Here is a 23280-nt window from a genome sequence, read left to right as displayed (position 1 = left end):
TTAGGTATTGAAATAAGACAATAGCAAGGAATCTTCCCTGATATCTTACCTCTAGGCTTCTAGACCTTCTAATGTTCACTGGGTGACTTCATGTAAATTGCTTCACTTACTTATACTTACCTTAATATAGTTGTAATGCTGAATAACAAGGCCTCAATGAAAAAACACACGTTATGTCTCCATTAACATTCATGGATATATAAAATAACAAAGTGGGATTTAGAATGGCTATGTGTTGTTTAAATGTGAAAGAGTTAAATTAACAACTTGTTCTATTAATATATAATCATTAAGGCGTTGTGCACAAATTAAAGGCAGATGAGCTTGATGTCACTAGAGATGTAAAGGAATTTTTAGTCCTTGCATAAAGAAAAAAAAGACAAAACAGGGTTACATTTTCAGGAGAGTTCTGGGAATCCAGTGTAAGAGTAATTCTGAAATTATGATATTTTATATTAATAGGAAAATTAATAGGGAATATTGAGAAACATTTTCCCTTTGCAGTGGACCAGCTAATTAGGCAATTAGAGCTGTTAAAAAATGATATAAAACTAACCCCAGAGGAATGCCATCCCAAATCCCAGACGGAAACAGCAGAAAATATAAAACCTTTCATAATTTTTTAGTTACCTCTTTGGATAACAACAGACTAGACCTGTCTTCATACTTCCTGTCTCCATACTTCCTAATATTTACTGAGGATATAATAATCCAATCAGCAGTTCAAAATTTTGAAATCCATGTGTGTATGGTTCTACCTTAGGTAGAGACATCAGTGAAGAATGACAAACTACATATGTTTTACTTGATATGTTTTCACGCTTTTTGATTCTGAGACTAGGATTTGTGTATGGATGGTGAGTATTAGAACAACATTTCTCAACTTGTTTGAAGCAAAAAACACCAGTTTCACAAACATGAGACCAGGAAAACATGTAATTACTCTATGCCTCAACCCACTTAATTTTTTTTGTATTGGGATATTTCAATTTCTTCCAAGTGGAGCATTATGATTTCCTCAGTGAAATCTCAGCTACGTGCACCAGATCAGGGAGCAGTGAAGGCTGGCTGCCCTACATGGAAGGGGAGCTGGATGCCAAGTGAAACAGCAAGTAATGACTTTGCAGTCTCAAGATATTCTTGCAAGGGGAGCAGAGCAGTTAGGTGACAGTAATAATGTGCAGCGTAGAGTGAAAACTACCAGGCAACTCTAGTGTAATGAGACCAGTCCAAAGATAATCTGAGTCAGACCATGGATCTAGATACAAACACACTGTGTTTCAGGTACCCTTTTTCTTTTTTTTTTTTTTTTTTTAATTTTATATGAGCGATTACAGCTGGGATACCTTCTTGATTTTCCTTATGGAAGCCCCATATAGAAAAAAATAACCAGTCAGCTCCTGAAGAAAAAACAAAACAAAACAAAACACAACAACAACAAAAAAACACATTTTTATATGCTTAATTTTTACTTTTCGTTATTACAGAAATTATATTATTTTCATTATTACTCTTTGGTTTCAGGACTTCTTTAAACCAGAGCTTTTTTATTTTTATTTTATTTTCTTTAAATTGGTCAGAGGATGCTCTCAAGAATATGTTTCTAATGTGATCGCTACATTGCTTGCACACTTGAACCTACTCATTTTCAAAGGATAATATCTAATGTTCTGATGATGAATTTATCGTCCTTGACAAAGATTTTCAAAGTATTCAAAGCTTGAATAAGTATTATTCTTAATTGCCTGTGTCATTTTAAAACTTCTTCTATGGGATTAAATTCATTCATGTGCTAGCATCTCAAAATACTCCGTCAATTATATTAATTGTATTATCATATGTTACATATCATATCTATAGCTACTCATCAATCGTCTATATTCCCGTCTTTATGAAGACAGATCCACTTTAAGGTAAGCACTAAGTACTCACCTAACACCCCCTTAGCAGAAGAAGGTTCTTGCAGTGAGCATCTTATGCATCATACTCAATTTTAGTGCATAAAATCCAGTACTTTTTTTTTTGTTGTTGTTGATGTTTTAGACATTCAGTCAGTCTTTGTCTCAGTGTAAGTGTAGTGGATATGTAATGTATGTTTTAAGTTGATAACAACTACTAACAGATGAAAATACTAATCACTTTTTTTAATCATTATAGTGTGATGGTTATTTTGTACCTATATTTTCCCTCCAACATGTATGCTCTTACTGTAAACAGTAATGACCACCTGTTTACCATTTCAGAATCAATGTAAACTACTCAGTACCTACAAATCTACTAAAAATAATAACTTAAATGGAAATCTGTTATTTCATAACTTTAAAGACTATTCCAATAACTTTATTGAAAATCAAAACATACACCTGATTTTTAAATCTCTTAAAATTTGAGGTTTTTAACAACCCCCAAAATAAGAATGCAAAGTAAAAGTCAGAGAGAAACATCAGATGGTTGCCAGTAAACATCCAGAGATACTGATAATTGGAGAATACAAATTTATTATCACTGGGTTTGTCTGGGATGAAGTTAACTTTCTCTGCAGCAGCCCATGCAGTGCTGTGCACTGCACTTGTAACTAGAACAGCATTGGCATCTGTCCTGTTCTGATTGTTCGGAGGGTCATTTGTGAGTCACCCACAGAGATTAAGACAGAAGCAAGGTCAAATATTGTCCACCAGTTCATTTCTTTTGTATAAAAATATCAAAGGAGAAGTGAGAGTTAAGAAAGGAGGAGTGGTAGAAAAAGTACCGAAATATAAGTGAAGGTGTCTTACAGATTGCAAGAGATAGTCACCACCATGGATCCAGTGGCATCCCGTTGGTCCATTGTTTTTTAAAGATGTGGTGGGGAGGGTCCATTGTGTCTTGAAAAGACACTGTCCTTTTATAGCATCCCCTCATGGTCTTTTTACCTGATTTCCAAGGTAACGGCACATAGCCAGTTCATCACTACTCATGTTCTCCTTCCAATTGGTTGAGACCGCTGTCACTGGGCAGGGAGACCTCAAGTACCACGCACCTAACACATGTCATGCCATACTGGCATTTTTCTCCTGCCCATGCATTCTGGTCTGTTTAGGCACCAGCCAATCAAGAAAAGATCTGCTAGCCATAGGGACAGGTAGAGCTATGTTGCTAGGCAGGAAACTCTGAAAACAATGTATGAGACAAAGCATTTCATCTTCCACAGTATCACAACAATCTATTGCTGAGCAGTTCTGGAACAGCATCAATACTCCCTCCAAACCCTCCAAAGCCCGTAGGCTTGGAGTGGGCAAGAAATGGGGAGGGGATATCACCAGGGCAGCTGACCTAAACTAACCAAAGGGATATTCTGTACCATATGGTGCCACACTCAGCAATAGAAAGTGAGAAAGGAGACAGATAAGGGGGTGCTTTTGTTATGAAGATGTCTGTCCTCCCAAAAAACCACTATGTGCATTGAGGCTCTGCTTCCCAGGGCATGGCTGAACATTTCTTGTTGATGGGAATTAGAGAGTAAATTTTTTTTTTTCTCTCTCTCTCTGTGTTTCCATGCAGCCTTTGCTTGTTTTTGTTGTTGTTGTTGTTGTTTGTTCGTTTGTTGTTTCTTGTTTTTCCCTTCTTCCTTTTTCCTTTAATTAAATTATTCTTATCTCAAACCATGATTTTTTTTTTTTTTCTTTCCAGCACACTTTCTTTTCCTCTTCTTCTGAGGAGGGAGAGTGAGAGAGCAGTTGTGGTAGAGTTCAGCTGCCCAGCAAGGTAAAACCACCACACAAGTTGAAGAATAGTTTTGAATGCATACAGTTCAGGAGAAATTTTACCCAAATACCACTTGGTGTATAGGCGTGCTGTCAACATATTCCTGTGTTCCAAATACAGAATTTAGAAGCAAGTTTATCAGTTTAAAACAGACACTTTTGGACAGGACTAAATGCACAGATGTTTTTGTTAGATAGATTATTAGAGTTTCAATAAGACTAGTCTGACAGTATGTAATATGAAAGTATTTAAAATTTCTGTCTTCAGATGCTACAAGTATGAACCAGGAATATTCATGGATCATGTGATATGATCATAATTATCACAATCTTCATGGTAATTAAGCATGACTACTATGTTCTATCTTTAAAGTATTGCTGATTATGAAATTCAATGACTTGACATGGGGTACCCATACTGGAGGTAATGAGATAACAAACAAGGTCTTGTTTTTCGTTTGTTTGTTTGTTTACTGAAATATAGCTAAAACCTTTACTTTCTGCTCTTCTGCATAGCTTCTTATTGGCCTGCAGCATTCTATATCCAAGGAATATCTATATGTCCCTGGACTAAGAGAGAGCTGAAGTATCTCTGAATGATAGTACTACTATGGTGATATTGCATTTTCCTTTTGTTGTAGTCTAGGAATGAGTTCTATAAATCTGGTTTACCAGTATCATGAGAAACTTCATGTCTCCAAATGTCTTGTTATTCTTTAGTGGTTGATAAATGTTAGATGTGATCATGGCCAAAAGGAAAGACCTTGAACAACTCTTTAACAAAGTGTGGGAATGTCTATTTTCCAAAGTACACAGAAGTACACTGGTGTCAAATAAGTATGCTCTGAAGGAAGAAAAAAAAAAATTGTTCTGGAAAAAAAGCAAAACAAAACAAAAGAACCCTCCCCCCCCCCCCCCCCCAACACAATTCCTTTCCTTGTACTGATTTATTTAATAAAGTATGAGGACACAGAAAGCCTTACAAATACTCTGATGTTGTTGACTGAAATACATAAATTACAATTTATGGTGGAAATAGTAGTGGAATAAGATATATTATAGAAAGAGAACAAAAAGGATATAGAGTAAATCTGGTCTACAGTTGAGATTTTTCTGTTACGACTGATTGAATGTATCATTCAATATCAAGGTACTGAAGATAAAACTTAATGCAAAAAATAATTAATCTACCACTTTGCTTCTAAGAAAATGAATCTTTCATAATTCTTTTCACAGTTTTCCTCTGATGATATTTAATGTAGTTTGACCTACCATATTAAAAACATATTCTAATTATATTTTAACTGTGCTGTATTTTATACCCAGTTCTGATATAGAAATAAAAAATAAGCTCTTCCTGCTTTGGATACTGCCATCAATGCAAAGCTACGTTGTTTGACTCAGATGTGGGAATACAAATCTGACCTTCTTAATACCTCTTATTTTAGCAGAAATTTTAACATAAATTCTCCTATTTCTCACTTGTCATGTGGAAAAAGCATTATTCCATAAAAATAGTGGAAAAAAAAAACAAACAGTAAACAGAGCAACTTTTTTTCTCTTCATCTTAGTTATATGTGGCTATAACATATTTTTCATAATTCTCTCTGAAGGGAAAAAAAAAAAGCCAACAAATAAGAACAAAAGTTTCTACCTTTGCTGTGCAATTAATTTTCATTCTTTTTAGTTATGTTGTATACTGTACCACTATAAAATACATAAACTTCCTTCAACCATTATAGACTTTAGTAAAGCAGTACACCTGTGTTTTCAGATGATATATTCCATGCCTATTGAAAATATGGCAAATTATTCACTGAAATGGATAGTATTCAGAAGGTTAGAAAGTACTGAGATGATTATTTGTACAATTGATTTACTACTCATGTCATATATTTCCATAATATAGAGATTGAATATTTATCACCTTAATATAAAATAGAAGGACACATCAGAAGAAGAGAACATACTGTACCGCTATTCATGTGTGAAGAAAAATTATTGTGAAAATGTTGTGAAAATACTTCATTAAAAAGGAGATTATTCCAAGGATAGAAGTGAAAGCATTATCAGAGCATTAGAAAAGGTCTGATTCTGAAACCTGAAAGCTAGCAGGAAACTCCTGAGAATTAGGAGAAGTAAAAGATGCAGGGGAAGTATAAAATACAAGGAAAATAAATGCAGAAAGAATGGAAGGATAGTTTTATTTATGTTCTTGATGATCAACTACCTTGAAATATGCAAGGTAAGAATGCAAGTTATGAAATTTAATGGAGGATGTGGGAGAAGACTTCCCTGTGGAGCCTGTTCCAGTGCCTGACCACCTTCCCAGTGAGGAATGTTTTCCTGATATCCAACCTGAACGTTCCCTGTTGCAGCTTCATGCTTTTCCATCAGGTCCTATCACTGATCACCAGAGGAAAGAGATCAGAGCTTCCCCCTCTGCTCCCCCTTGTGAGGAAGCTGTAGACCATGAAACAACCACTCTTCTCTAGGCTGAACAAACCAAGGGACCTCAGCTGCTGCATATGAGGATATGTCGTACCTTATAGACCCTTCACCATCTTTGCTGCTCTCCTTTGGACACACTCTAATGGTTTTATTTCCTTCTTACACTGAGGAGCCCAAAACTGCACACAGTACTCAAGGATAGGCTGCACCACTGCAGAGTAGAGTAGGACAATCACTTCCCTTGAATGGATAGCAATGCTGTGCTTGATGCACCCCCAGGATACAATTGACCCTTTTGGCTGTCAGGGCATACTGTCAACTCATATTCAGCTTACCATTGACCAAGACCTCCAGATTCCTTTCCATGGGGATGCACTCCAGCCTCTTGTCCACCAGTCTGAATACACACCCAGGTTTGCCCCATCCCAGATGCAGAATCTAGCCCTTGCTCTTGTTAAATTTCATTGGGCTGGTGATTGCCCAGCCCTCTAATTTGTCAAGATCCTTCTTCAAGGCCTCTCTTTCCTCGAAGGAGTAAACAGCTCCTTGTAATTCAGTATTATCTACAACCTCATCAAGTAGTGGATCGTTATCTCTGGTCTTCCTTTTGCTGCTAACATGTTCATATATATATATATGTACATATTATATATATTGTTTTACCCCACAGTTCTAACCAGCTTCAACTCCAATTGAACTGTGGCTACGTTAATTTTCTCCCTACAACATTGAACAGCATCTTTGTAGTCTTCCTGTGTAGCCTGACCTTTTTTCCAACATCCATATGCTTTCCTTTTCCACCTAAGCTCTAGAGGAGATCCCTGCTCAGCCTAGCCAGCCTTCTGCTGGACTTGCTTGACCTCAGACACTTTGGAATTGACAGCTTCTGTGTTCTTAAGAGGTGGTACTTTAAAAGTGACCAGCACTGACATACCCCAATACATTTGAAAGCAGAATCTCAGGCGACCCTACTAACTAGTTCCCTGAGCATCCTGAAGTCTGCTTTCCCCATATCCAGTGTTTAAGTTTTGCTGGCAGTTTTTCTACTGTTGCTAATGATTTAAGACTTGACTGCTTCATGATTGCTGTGACCAAGACAGCCACCAGTTGCCACTTTATCTACAGGACCCTCTCTGTTTACAAACAACAGTTGTGCTTTTACCCTGCTGAGTAGCTAAGCTCCACCACAACTGTTCTCTCACTCCCCCTCCTCAAAAGAAGTAAGCTGGAAAAAAAAATGCTCATGTGTTGAGATAAGGATAATTTATTTAGAGGGAAGAGATAAAAAACAAACAAACAAACAAACAGCAACAACAACAACAAATTAAGCAAGGGCCACACTCAAACACAGGGAGAAAAAAAAAATCTCTACTTCCCGTCAATGAGCAATGTTTGGCCAAATCCCAGGAAGCGGGGCCTCAACATATGTAGTGTTTATTTGGGAGGACAGAAGTCTTCATAACTGCCCTTTTCCCACCTTTTATTGCTGAGTGTGACATCATATGGTATGGAATATCCCTTTGGTTGGTTTAGGTAAGCTGCCCTGGTGATGTCCCCTCCCCACTTCTCACCCACCCCCAGCCTATTGGCTCAGGGGGATTGAGGGCGTGGGGGGGGAGGTGGGGGTTGGAAAGAGTCTTGATGCTGTGTCAGCATTGCTCAGCAATAAATAAATATTGATGTGATACCAATGCTGTTCTAGCTACAAGTGCACAGCACTAAATGGGCTGCAGCAGTGAAAGTCACTCCATCCTAGCCAGATCTGGTACAACAAAATCCAGGAGGGTACCTTACTTAGTCAGGTCCCTTAGTACCTGTACCAAGAAATGATCTTCAACATGCCTCAAAAATTTCTTGAACATGTTTGTATTAGCTGTATGATATTCCCAGTTAACATGTAGGAAGTTAAAGACTAATGCACTCTCCATGTTATAGCAAAGTATTTTGCTGAGCTCTGGGAATTAGAATCATAGAACATCCTGAGTTGGAAGGGACCCACAAGGATCATCGAGACCAACTCCTGGCACCGCACAGGTTTACCCAAAAATTCAGACCATATGACTAAGAGCATCGTCCAAATGCTTCTTAAACTCTGACAGGCTTGGTGCCATGACTACGTCCCTGGAGAGCCTGTTCCATCACATGACCACCTTCTCAGTGAAGAACCTTTTCCTGATATCCAGCCTGAACCTCCCCTGTCACCACTTGACTCCATTCCCCTGGGAATAAGACTAAAAATGCAAGTGCAGTAAATGAAGCTTTTTTGCTGGCAAGTATCTCTGTCTGGATTTGTTAAAAGCCTTACCTGGCTAATTGTCACATCACCAGCCATGCCAGTTGCCAGGACCACAAACCAGTGAAAGGAACATATTTAGTCTGTCAAACAGTTGTGGTTGTTTTACTCAGTTGGGCACCTGAGCTCTGCCACAACCGCTTTCTCACTCCCCTTCCTCAAAGGGAAAGGGGGAGCAAATACGATGAAAAATGTTCAAGGGTTGAGATAAGAACAGGGAAGATCACTCGTCATTTATCATCATGGGCAAAACAGACTCAGCATAGGGAGATTAGTGCAATTTATTGCCTATTAATAACAAGCTAGAGAAGTGAGAAACTCAAAACAAACTAAAAACACCCTCCACCTATCCACCTTCTTCTACATCATCCCCCCGAGCAGTGCATTCCCCGAGAACGGGGAATGAGGGCTGTGGTCAGTCCCTGATGTTTCATCTCCACCACTCCTTCATGGTCACTCTCTGCCCCTGCTCCACGTGGGGTCCCTCCCACAGGATACCGTCCTTCCTGAACTGAGCCTGCAGGGGCTTCCCATAGGCTCTTCAAGAAGTGCTCCAGACCCCTGGGTCCATACCACGGGGTCCATCCATCAGGAGGAAACTGCTCCAGCACGGATCCCCCACGAGCGGCAGCTGCCCCTAGACCCCTTAGTCCTGTGTGGGCTCCTCTCCATGGGCTGCAGCTCCAGCTTGGGGCCTGCTCCTGCGGGGGCTCTCCATGGGCCACAGCCCCCTCCAGGCCACATCCACCTGCTCCAGCAGGGGCTTCTCCACAGGCTGCAGGGAAACTTCTGCTCTGTGCCTGGGGCACCTCCTGCCCTGCTGCTGCACTGACCTCTCCCAGCTGCCATTGTGCAGCTCTTTTTTTTTTTTTCCTTTTCTTAAATCTGCTCTCACAGAGGCTCAGACAACATCTCTTATTGGCTCTGCTCTGGCCAGCAGCGAGTCCCTTCAGAGCTGGCTGAAACTGGCCTTATCTAACATGGGGCAGCTTCTGGACTCTTCTCACAGAGGCCCTCCCTACAGCCCCCTGCTACCAAAACCTTGCCACATAAACCCAGTACAACATTGTATGTTGATGTATAACAATATGATGCAGTGAGAAGTTACACAACTTAAATAATACTTAAATCATCTCTCTACAACTCAGGAAAATAAAATAAATGAAATAAAAGTAGCACAAAAAGTAGTGAATTGAGACTATGGAACAGGTTCTCTGCCATCAAAACTGAGGAAGAACTGGGCATGCTTTCAAGTGAAACATCTTGGGTGGCTGACCCTGACCCATGCAAGACCACTGGCAGGAAGTATCAAGTGATAATGGGTGACTCCCTGCTGTGAGTGATGGAGGCAACCATCTGCCAACTTGACTTGTTATCTAGGGAAGTCTGTTTTTTGCCATGTACCTTGATCCATGATGTTGTGTCAATGTTTTTCCAACCTTCTGACTATTACCCTCTGTGGGGACCAATGTTGCAACCTGGACAGTATCAATAATGATAGATAGGGTGATCTATTGATAGGATCTAACAATAGATCAATAGGATGGTTTGTGAAGACAAGCAGGTTCCCTTCGTTCTATATCTATTATGCCACTCTTCTTGTGTCCTGTGTCTTTCTAGAGTGACAACAAATTCTCTTCATTGTACACCAAGAATAAGTACCCCTATCAGTGTATTGCTACTATCAATTTCTATGAGATAAGGAGTTTGTTTCATTTGCCTAACTACAGGCACCTAATACCATTTCAGATATCCTGTGGGATCCCACCTGATCTTCATGTACTGTTCAAGGAAAGGAGTAAGTCTTTTGTAGGTCTCTTATGTCATAAATACAAGCTACATGCATAGATTCCAAATATTTAACAGTTTCCAAAACATCACTCGGAATGCATATTTAGCTAACTAAACACTGCCCACTGAGTTACACTTGTGACATGGTAGCTGATCCCATTCATGTGGAATTTCTGTTTGCCTTTATGGGACTCTTGCAAAAACCTGTTTTCTTTGCAATTACTGTTACAGAAAATTTCACTTTCTGTTAAACAAAATTTAAAATGACAAGCCTTATTTCGTTGGTATTAGTGCGTAATTTAATAAAGCTAACAAATATGAGCCTGACTACCCAGAATTTTTCAGGTTTTAAAAATTATTTTCATGCTATTTGCTACTAAATCACTGAATATGATGGTGATTACTGATTGCACGTCTAAATCTGCATTTCTTTGCAAACTGTTTGAACCTATGTTTCTTCAACTTCTCTGTCTCTTTCACAAGGCATTTGCTTCAGTATTGCACCTCCAAGAAAAACAAAACAAAACAAAACAAATCTCCCCACATATTTAGTATATATAATCACGTGTATATATATATTTTTAAATTCCTAATGTGAACTACATGTAACTGGTTTCTAATACTTTATCCACCTAGGTCGTCTTTTTCAATAAAACCTCAGTTGAGTTGGTTTTGAAAGTAGTGAATTTGTTCCCTCAGCCACTCATCAAGTATTCTCAATGTTTGCCTGAAGCAGGACAACTTCTTTCTTTAAAATCTTATTGATATATACAATGATTAGGTCAAGATTTTTCTCTACTCTTTTTTTTTTTTTTTTCCCAAGCATTCTAGAGAGTTTGCTCAAAGTCATTGTGTCTCTCCTAAATTTATATATCATTTACCATTTTAAACAAACTCTTTGATATTCAGTACACTAATTAAGTCTACTTTTCTAACTCGTTTTCTATGAACTTGTGTTCTATGCTTCCCTACCTGTTCCCTTTCCATCCATTATCATGACACACAAAAAGAGACAACACATGCCATGGCTAATCCAGACTACAAGTCTGCAGGCTACTTCTGCCAAATGAGAGGTTGAGGACTGACAAGGCACTGAAAATGAATTTATCTTGCACCTGTAGATTTTCACTTTCTTTCACGGCTTAAGAGCTCTACATTAACAGTGAATCACAGGTGCTTATCAGCCTAAAACATCAATCAGTATATATTTATTTAATTAAATTAAACAGAAATGAATCTTCTAGACTGAGGAAAGCATGAACTTTATTAGTCAGATCTTTCACTTGCAGATCTTATTTCAAAACCTAAGAAATTTAAAGTGTCAGCTTTCTCCAGCCATCAGCAGATATTGTTCCTAAGGCGTTCATAGAATTTCTGGACCTGTTCCCCCCAGATCTGTCTAATGCTAACATTTCAAGTTTATCCTGTGCCTCAGCTGATAAAAAGCTGATTTCCATATTTCAATGTGTCCAACAGATAAATCACAATTACATCTAGATATAAAGACTACAAAATATTAAATAAGACCATATCAATCAAGAACTGGTTTAGATGAGAACTCTTTTATGTTAAAAAAAAAAAAGAGAGAGAAAAAAAAACACAAAATTTTTATTGTTTGAAAACAATATTGTATTAAAAACAATATTGTCTTGAAAACTTGAAAATATTGTACTGAAAACATTTTTTTTTTTTTTTACTTTTTTTCTTAAACAGGAAATCATAGTAATTTTTCAAATCAGACTTTAAGCTTTCATATGTGGACCACATTTGTTTCTTAACCACAGCATAAACTGTTGTTACAAGAAAATGGACTATATAGTTTTCTCTCCACTATAATGTGCCTAGTGCCTCAAGAACATGCTGTCCATACTTCCTTGATTTGAGAGTTTCCCACCAGTATCACCAGCAGGAAAAACTTAGCAAACTTGTCACATAAAGTCTGAAAGGGGGACATTCTGCATACTATCTGAAATGTCTGAGTCTGTCAGCATTGTTCTGCCATGTCCTTCCTTCTTTGGCTGTATAACGCGGAACAGTGAAATCCCTGTATGTCCTGTACAGATTCTGACAATATATTTTTCTTCTCTGACTACAGAATTACCTTATCTTCTTTCCATACTCTGTCATGGACAATGACATCATAGAATCATAGAATCGTAGAATCATCGAATGGCTTGGGTTGGAAAGAACCTCAAAGATCATCTTGTTCCAAACTCCCTGCAACATCCCATAGGGAGGGATGCCACCCACTAGACCAGGTTGTTCAGGGCCTCATCTAACCTGGTCTTGCACACCTCCAGGGATGAGGCATCCGCAGCCTCTCGGGGCAGCATATTCCAGTGTCTCACCACCCTCTGAGTGAAAAATTTCCTCCTAACCTCTAAACTAAATCTCTTCTCTTTTAGTTTTTCTTTTTAGTCTTTTTAGGACCTCTCAAGCTTGTCCAGGTCCGTTTGTATGGCATCCCTTCCTTCTCTTGTATCTATTTTGTCTTTCTCATAACACATAAATACTCAAAGGAAGTAAAATATGTTTTACAGATAGCCTATGTTTCAAGTTGACACACAAAGCTGAATTCCATCAGAGGTTTCAGTCACTGTCATTTCACTCAGCTCTACAGAATAACCACCTAGTTAGCTCTATACTAATGGCACAGATGTTAAGTAGAAATGGATGTTGCTAGCCTAAACAACATTCCTGTAAGGACTGATTATTATTTTAAGAAGTTAAAATGAACATATGTGGCATTAAAGTAATGTGAGAGACATCCATGGATAAAGCTGTTTATAGAAAAGTAAAGATGCAGGCTGTCTTTCTAGTGGGAGAAAAAAAAAAAAAAAAAAAAAGACTTTTGGTCTTCTTAACTTCAAGTATTTTTTTTTTTTAATTCCACTTAGATCACTGGTAAACACTTTCCAGTAGAAGACAAGCATTAATTCCAATTGTGCTGTGTGTACACAAGGAAATAAACACCTCTGCAGAAAAAGCTGAAGAAAAGCAAAAGCATGGTACTTAAAACAGATCTATAAATATTTTATTGATTCACTTTATGCATCATGGTGGAAAATGTACACTTACTTCAACACAGGAAGAATAAAATTAAAAAATTTTGTAAGAGTAACAAATCTGGGTAATGAGTTAAAAGAAAGTATTAAAAATTGTCATGGCTATTGAACCACAGGATCTTCCATTTTTGTGCATTTAATTAAAAAGGTAATTAATAAATAAATAAATAAATGTTCTATTTCCAATACATTTAGATAAATTGACCATATTGTGTTTTTATTCAAGATCTTTTCACTGGAACCTATCTGCTGATAAAGCTATTACACATGGAAATACATTAAATCTCATGTTAACTATATACTTACAGAAATAAAAGTACTAAAACTAACACGATGAAGAAAGAAAAATCTTCCAGACTTTATCACACTTTAAAATAAATCAGTAACAAACACACATGAAAAGCATACAAATACAGAAAAGCATGTTCTAAATAAATAATGAACGTTGTACTGCAATTAACACTGTCAGAATATGGGAAGCACCTCTATAAAAAGAATACACTTTTTACAAAAATAATATATGTATGGCATCTGGTAGTACAAAGGACTGAAGAAATATATAGAACAGGCTGTTCAGATACTGTGGCAATGTGGGCAAGTGGGATTTCTTATTCACAGCTTGTGAAACTGCCAACTTTTAGCAAACTTCACTGCTGTATATCACAGACTCTGACCCTAAGAAATCCTGAGACCTTGTCCATATGCTCCCAAGAACTGCTTCATTGTGCTGGAACACTCAGTCATGTCCACATTGCAAAAGGCTTTCCCACTGCCCCAGTTAAAAACAACAACAACAAAACAGGATGTGTGGAAAATGTGTCATTGTGGAGCTCAAGGCTTACTTCACAGAAGTTTGTGGCAGTGCTAAGGAGTCTGTCTTGCACTCCCTGCTTCTTCTTCATTTATACCTTTGACTCTGATGTGCAGTCCATCGAAAAGGGCTCCATCCTACACTGTCCCTGTAAAACCTTACAAGGCTGAGAAAGGATGAACAAGGGAAAAGTGAGCTCTAGAGAAGAAAGTAAATTTGACAAATAGCAGCTTCTCACTCTTTTCTGCCATGCTTATCATCATGTTCTCTCACAAGCTATGATTAGTATTGCCATCCTACAAAGCAATACTTTGTTATTGTTCAAATTCTCAGTAGTAGCTTTGATAAGCCACTGGGTACTGCCATCACACAGGTTAGACCTTATATGTCTTTACAGTTCTGACCATGCATCAAAGCTTGTACTTGCTTTTGACAAAGGTAAGGCAAGCAAGAGCATGCAACTGATTTCAGGATGCAGAAGACCACATGATGTCAGCTGTCAGAACTGGAACTGTCTCAGGAACAGCAGCACACTTTTTTTCTGATGCCTCATTTTAGCCCTTGAATGTGTAATCAGCGTCTACTGAAATCCATATTTGAGAGACATTTATAGGTTTGTCAAACAACAGTTTAACCACAGTAAATCCATTTTAAATCCATCAATATATTATACACACACACATATATATGCACATCATATTACAGGAGCAGGTCTGTGTTTATTTTAAATGGTTTCAAAGATTGGATTCCACAGGACTCCTGTATTTTGTCACTCAGTAGAGGCCATTTATTCTTTCCAGTGCTGGCTAAAATGTCTTTGGGCTTGAGAGTTGTTTGAAAGATACAGTGTTTATGTTTGAGGACCATATTCTACAAAATTATATTAAAATATAAGATGGTGCCTAAGATGGTGCCTAATTATTAGCATCAACTGTCATAATGCTCTTTCCTTTCACTTTGCTGCGCTTAGCCTTACTATCACCTTAAGTAGTTCATGTGCTTTCTCAGTTGCTGCAGTTGAATTAATAATTGGTCGTATAAAAGTCAGCTGAAGATTCTCAGTGTTAAGAGCTGCCAGCTCTAGTAGCCTGAGGGAGGTGATGCTGTGAATCCATAACCACATATGACTGGAGTCCCCTCAGCTGCCCACATGAGCCTTCGTATTTACAGTGATCAGCCTTTTATCACATAACCTAACAACTAGGAGATTGTTTTGATATCAACATAAATGTATATTGCCAGCATAGATATCAGCAGAATCACCACAGAAATCTGTGCTGTTTGAGAGCTGCGCAAGAACTGTGGAAAAGACCCCTGAGCGGGTCCAAAATTGCTTATGGTGTTGCTGAGACTCCTGTGAAGGGGCAACTCTATCTGATACCATCCACATACACACTGCGAGTGTGTATGCCATTTGTAAAATACAATGTAAATTACGTAATCGTATTTTTCACACCTGTGTCTTCATTTCATTCCATAGCTCTTCATGATCTTCTGAAATCCTATTTCCCCTTCAATTTTTTTTTTTTTTTCATCTCTTTGTTCTTCATTGCAGATAGAGGGCCTTCTGTCTTTTCATCATATTACCAGAAACTTTTCCATCACTCTGTCTGGAATATTCAGTTCCCAGAATAATTTGCTTATATCTTTGGTAGAGCTTCCGTATGGAGCAGTTCATCAGAAGAGACACACTTGGCTTTGCAAATTTCCCCAGCCATTTTCACATTCAGACAATGTGCCTAGCCTTCTTCTTTCTGGATTTTTGTTATGAGTCTCACTGGTTGGCCTTGCCATGTTTCTTTGGAACATTTCAGGATGTTGACAAAGTTGACAAAGAAAGACCAAAAACTGATCAATGTCATCGACCTAGAACTCTGCATGGCTTTTGACATGGTCCCACATGACACCCTGGTCTCCAAATTGGAGAGATACAGATTTGATGGGTGGACCATTCAGTGGATAAGGAATTGGCTTGAAGGTTGCACCCAGCGAGTTGTGGTGAATTGCTCTATGTTCAAGTGGAGGCCAGTGACAAGTGGTGTACATCAGGGGTCTGTCCTCAGACTGGTACTGCTTAATATCTTTAATATCTATCAATGACATAGACAGTGGGATTGAGTGCACCCTCAGCAAATTTGAAGATGACAACAAGCTGAGTGGTGTGGTTGATATAATAGAAGGAAAGGATGCCATACAAACGGACCTGGACAAGCTTGAGAGGTGGGCCCACATGAACCTAATGAGGTTCAACAAGTCTATGTGCAGTGTGCTGCACCTGGGCAGGGGCAATCCCGGACATGAGTACAGGCTGAGAGAATAACTCATTGAGATCAGCCCTGCAGAGAAGGACTTCGGGGTTCTGATGGATGAAAAGTTTGACATGAGCCAGCAGTGTGTGCTTGAAACCTATAAAGCCAGTAGAATTCTAGGCTGCAAAAACAGAGGCATGGCCAGCAGGGCGAGGGAGGTGATCGTCCCCCTCTGCTCTGCCCTTGTGAGGCCCCACTTGGAGTACTGCATCCAGGTCTGCAGCCCCCAGCACAAGAAGGATGTGGAGCTGTTAGAACAGGTCGAGAGGAGGACCACAAAGATGATCAAGGGGCTGGACCACCTCTCCTACGTAGAAAAGCTGAGAGAGCTGTTGCTGTTCAGCCTATAGAAGAGAAGGCTCCGGGGTGACCTTCAAGTACCTTTCAGTACTTGAAGGGGACTTATAAAAAAGATGGAGAGCAACTCTCTGCTCAATCAGATATTGACAAGACAAGGGGGAATGGTTTAAAACTAAAAGAGAAGAGATTTACTTTAGAGGTTAGGAGGAAATTTTTCACTCAGAGGGTGGTGAGACACTGTAATATGTTGCCCCGAGAAATAATGGATGCCCCATCCTTCAAGGCCGCTTTAGATGAAGCCCTGAGCAATCTGATCTAGTGGGTGGCATCCTTGCAGGGCATTGGAACTAAATGATCTTTAAAATGATCTACTTTCAACCCAAGACATTCTGATTCTCTGATTCTTTGATAAGAACCATAACTATGTTAATTCTTTGTTTTCTTGGTTATAAGAACAAGAATTTTACTTGGTTTTGAATATTATGTATCCTTGAGTAGTTACAAATGTGATTAGAACTAGTAGTGTTCAAACACTATCATTATTTTAGAATAATTGCCATCTTTGGTCTTCTGTTTGAGATAAAGAGAAGAGAGTACAGCAGGTTATTTATTTATTATTTATTTACTATCCTGTGATGTTTATGTTAAACAATTAGTTGCTATAGTTGACTGCCCCCTTAGAAATAGTCAGAAACTGTATAGGATACTATACCATATTTCTTTAGTTCTTCTCTTGTAGAATATATCTCAATGGATTTAGAGCTTGGATAGAGAAAACCTGTTTTTCTGGCTGTTCCAATATCATTCCTCCTTCAGATTGCAATAGAATTGCAATGTGTGCCAGTACTTGCTGTTGTGATGAGCTTTGGAGCACAGTTTGTTCATGCCTCCAGGAACTGGAAGATGTAGCCATGTATAGTTAAGAGCTAAAAAGTCTCTTCCTGAAGGGTGAGGTTCTTATATGATGGAGATTTCCACTGCAGTAAAGTTGTGCAGTGGAAACCTCCGTCTTTCCCTCCTTTGGTTTTGTCCTGTGTCTTTCTCTTTCTCTTCCTGTCTGTCCCCTGCTGCTCCATATCTCTGCAGGTATCTCTGTGGCACTGACCACCATAGCATCTGACTGTCTGACATAGATTAACAGGACTGATTTAAAATATGCCATAAAGCTATATATATAGCATATAAAGTAATAATATATATTATATATTATATGTACATATGTACATATATTATATATGTGTATATATAACATATATATATATATACCTCATAGCTTTTTAACTGGGATTTGTTAAAATTGATGACCAGGAAAATTGGAATGGAGACTTCCATTTGCTACTCCATTTCCATTTGTGAATGTTGATCTGATCAAAAGAACTCTTGTTCTTATCAGTACTTTCAAGTGAAAGCCCTACATGCTTACCAACGACATAAGGCATATCTTGTTGAAAGACTTGATTGTTTGTTTGCTTCTGAGTGACATTTCAGTACTCTTCATCCTTGACACCTTATGTTGTCTTTGGTCTTGTCTTGTACTGTCAGTGGAAGACAAACTGTTAGAAGTAGGAGAAATATTTCTTACTCAGACAGGAAAAAAGAGAAAGTTATGGAAGAAAGATGAAATGCAGAATTCATATTTAAAGGTTAAATATTTTCAAATAAAAAATCACCTTGTTTCTTGTCTTCAGGCATTTCCCATCAGATAAGGTTGAAATATTTCCTTTTATTCCCTGCCTCTGGTCACTTGTAGACATTTCCTTTGGAAAGACTGGTAGAATCATTTAGCAATGATTAATTTCCCTGCTTTGAAGAAAACAACAAAAACGACAGCAACAGCAACAACAACAACAACAAAAACACACACACAAGGTATAAAACACATTCATTTTACTAAAAAATAAAAACACTTCCACCCTTATATGAGTTTATTATGCATTATTGCTTCCCAGCCTTTTAAACTCTGTTACTCTTTATGAAAGCTCATGTATACATTTCCTTTTGGGTTATTGACTCAATTAAAATTTCCCCGCTAACCTAATTTTTTATTGTGAAAGCTGTAGTGTTTGTTGCTAGTGAACACTAGCAACACTAGAACACTAGCCAAAATCAAGAATGGAAGGTCAAATAGAAAACATAGGCTTTGATTATGGAAGAATTCATTCTTAAAAATTCAGATTTTTACAGTCATTTAGAACAGTTTTGGTGTGTCATGGAGCAATTAGTAAGTTTGAAACTGTTTTTCTCTTAATATGGATCACACAACGTGTTAGTTGTTGTTTATTTTCTCTTTCTATTTCAAAATGGTGTTGAAAAAAAAAATGATATTTTGAAACAAATGTCATACTCCTTATCACTTCCTCTCTATTTCCATAATAATAAATGTTACAAAGTATTAATGTATTGCCTGATGAGTTATGGCCTCTCTCTGCTGCATAATTTTTCATTTGTCCTTAGTCTGTTGGCAAAGCCCAAAACCACTGAGAAAAATTATTATTAATACTGTGTTGTCTCTACCAATTTTAGAATGAAACTGAATTTAAATTATTAAACTATTCAATTATCTTGTTCATGGAAGGTTATTTTATCTAAAGTGGTAGTATTTAAAGACAACATATAAAGGTTTCCATTTTCCTGCTTAGGGTAACTATACAGCTGCAATTAGAAAGCAAGACACTTATTTATGCCTGTGGGTATTAAAAAATTGATAATGCAACCATAATTGTAAAAAGCTGGAAAGAAGAAAAAGCAGTTTCCATTTTGGGTGGTCCTAATCAAGAAGTGAATTCCAAGAGATGAAAAAAGCGCCAAGTAATATGACAGTGTTACAGATCACCAGTATGAATAATAGCATTTTTGAAATGGTATTTTCCAGAAGATTACTATTTCATAAACTATTTCCAAAGGAGTTCAAGTTTTCACACATCTAAAATCCATTATAGAAATGGAAACATACCAGTGATTTCAGTGACTGGTGGGTCAGCTATCACCCTTCATGATAATTCCTCTACCAAGTAATATTGGCTGTATATATTCATCTTAAGCATGGAATCTGACAGCTTGATTTTGTAAAAAAAGCAAGGCTTTTTTTTTTCCTAGTTTTGTTCCATGCAATTAGATGTCCCCTTATTTACATGTTGAGATTTAGTCTGCAATATTGTAAAAGCTTAAACACTTTTCTGTATTGAAAAATTATTATATTTTATTTCCTTATAAACAGATAACACAAAATTATGATTTTCGCTATGGCCAATTTGCAACACATCTTCTGTCTCCCTAAAACTACTTTAGATCATTGAGCAGTTAAAGGACCTTGTCATTTCACTTAACTTTTGTCAAGTTTTAGTTTTGCAATAAAACCTCAGAATGGCTGGGTTTCATGGTTTCTGATCTCTTAACACCCTTATTCTTAAAATATAAAAATTCTTAGAATTTTTTTTTTCTCAGAAAAATAAGCAAAAGTTTCAAGAAAATATAAGCCACTTGGTAGTATTTTATTATATAGAAGTATATACTTGTTTAATGAATATTAGAAATTTTATTTCAGCATACAGATAAAAGAGGCTAGTGTATTCTTCGCTGCTAATGTTACTGTTTCTCCATCTATAATTCACGTTAGAATCCACTCTTGAAAACAGTAACAGCTGAGGCAGTGCCTGAGCAGTGCGTCTTTCACCATATAGGATTATCATTTTTAATCTCATCACCTCCTTGCCCCAACTAGAGCCCTTTTCAGACAAGTATTTAAAAGAAAGTGTAGTTTTGAGTAAGTGATTAGTACTGTGGACTTCATTTTGCACATTTAGGTATGCTTGCGTATAAGTACTCTGCTGATCTGGGCTTCAGCATTTTAATTAGAGTTTTGGACTTTCATAACCTCAAGTGCAACCTTAGGAAGTCTTAGCACATAGTGTATGAGACAGTTATTTGAAAATGTAGACCCAATGTTGGTTTCTAAACACTAGAATTGAATTATTTTTATTTTTTATTTTTTATTTTGAAATCTAATTTAAAAACAAATGACAAGAATAAAAAGAATTCAAACTATGTTCTAGCAGGTTTTAATACATCACTGTACGAAATAGTACTGTGAATCATTCAGATCCTGCTAGATTCTGACATAAATCTGTAAGAAGACTAGACATTTCATTCACATTCTTAAAATCATTAACTAATCTATTCCCTGTTGAATATAGTCCTATTATTGTGTTCCAGGGATAAAGTCTAATACTCTGTATGACCTCTCTGGACAAGTTTACTTACATTGCAGTTGCATGAGAAATCAACAATGCGTTGCATATGGGATTTGAGCTACTTCCAGAGCTGATACAGAAATTTAACTTAGTCACATGGAATAGAATTTTATACAAGATAAATCAATGCATTTGAATTACAATGAAGTTACTTTATACCAGATGTTGGTCCAGATTGGTTTAACTAAATTTCACAGAAGGTTTCCCTGCAGAATTAGCTTTTTCAGTTTATACATTGGTGGTCTGAGCTAAGCAGACATTTTTTTCCTCTTTCCTGTTTTCCTTTTTAGTTTTCTGACATTTTCACCTTGTGGAACTTACGCTGAGATTCCCTTCACCTAACATATCAATGGAAAACAATTGTGCCAGCTTTGATTCCTTCCCACTTTGAACTAAATCCTAAAGTCATAGTTCAATTTTTATCATTTTTTTGATATACAAAAATCCCACACATTTTCTGTTTCAGTGGTACAGATATACCTTGGAAATATGCATAAAACCTAAAGAAAAAATAAATTATTAATTGGAAACAAGATAAAGCAAAAGAGCAAAGCAAAATGGAATAAATGGAATAGTGGAACTAATAAGAAAGAGAGAGTCAGACATTAAGTGTGAATTCTATAATGCCTGGAGTTGTGGAGAGAGACCATTAGATGTGTTATTATGTGATATTTCTTAGGGATAATTATGAATTTAATTGCCTTAAAAGCTGACTCTATGCTGAAAGAAGACTGGCATATTTATTGCCATATGACTATCACATTGATTTGATTTACAGATGATTTTTAAAAGCTATTTCTACCAATTTAATCAACATTGCTGAAACTAAATCTTAGATCTTTAAAAAGGATGAGAGTTTTTAAGTAGGGGTTGACGTTGAAAATTTTGATGTGGCTGTGTCTATATTAGTGCTTTATATTGTATCAAATGTACTGTTTGAAGCAAACCTCTTGATTTTCATACTCATCATATTTTGGTACATATCACACACAGAACATTAGCAGAGCGCACTAACTGGATTTCTTTTGGATTGAGTAAATCAGATGTTTTCTAGGAGTATACCTAGACCAATTCCTGTGCTCATAGCCAATAAAATCTGACTAAAGACAGTTGGTGGTAAAAAAATTTGTGAAATTCCAACAACATGGATGTAAAAGCCTCAGCACCAACATTTCTTTTTTTTCTACACACGCTGTTCCATTGGTTGGCACTTATTTTCCCCATTGCCCCATTGGACCAGCCTAATTTCAATGGAATAGCAATTGTACCTTTTATGTGAATAATATAGACATAAGCTTTGGTCGTGACTGTCTCTCTGTAACACATCAGCATAAAATAAATACAAATAAAAATACAATATTGTTTTTCTTCCTAGAAGAAATTAGTCTCTTTTCTCTATTAAATATTCAAACGCCTGTATACTGGCAAAAAATATGAAAAATTGAATGTGTATATTGGCATTTATTTAGCTTTTTATTTTGCTGTTCTTTTTTTTTTTCCCCATTGATGTTATGATCTAGTCACTGCCACAAAAAATGGCATGTCTATTTTTAAGAAATACTAGAGCTAAGTCTTTATAATTCTGAGTACAAATCATTCCACACTTTCATGTAAACCTGGCATCATTCACACTTTTTCAGAAAAAGCTTGGACAACCCTCATTGATCCATCTTCTAGTACTGAATCTACCTTTCTTAAACTGTAGTGTTTTAAGTTCTTTCCTAGAGTGATGTCTGAAGCATACCCTTAAGATAATTAACTTTTCCAAAATACACACTTTATTTTATGCAAGATGTGTAGGTCTATTTTTTAGTAATCTAACACTATCTGTATAGAACTCAGATTTTGAGTATTTCGGCCCCCGTGACAACCTGCAGTAACCTTTTTTGAACCTTTGTAAAGCAAGACATAATCCTTGTTGTGAAGATAGAAAGACGGAGAAATCTTTCTTGGGTTGTCTTATCTCAGAAAAAGAGCTTTTCTTATCAGTAAAAGAGAAGCAATTGCACATTATTAGCACAGATGGGAGGATTAAATGACTTTTCATTTAAATATTCTGAGGCTGAGAGAGTGGACCTTCAAAGTTCATAATATTCAGCAAGTTTTCTGATAGGAAGTGCCTGATAACCAGAGTAAAGTCCCAGTGTCACTTCTCCACAGAAACTGTAGTGCAAACAGTGATTTCTTGCAATCAGGAGGTGTGCATATCAAATCTTTTCCATTTTCTTAAAACATTAAAATGTTTTATTGTTTTGTTCAAAACAAAG

Source organism: Anser anser (assembly GCF_964211835.1).
Source record: "Anser anser genome assembly, chromosome: 1".
Classification (NCBI taxonomy): Eukaryota; Metazoa; Chordata; class Aves; order Anseriformes; family Anatidae; genus Anser; species Anser anser.
The sequence above is the reverse complement of the archived record's forward strand: the minus strand, read 5'-3'. Positions refer to the sequence as shown.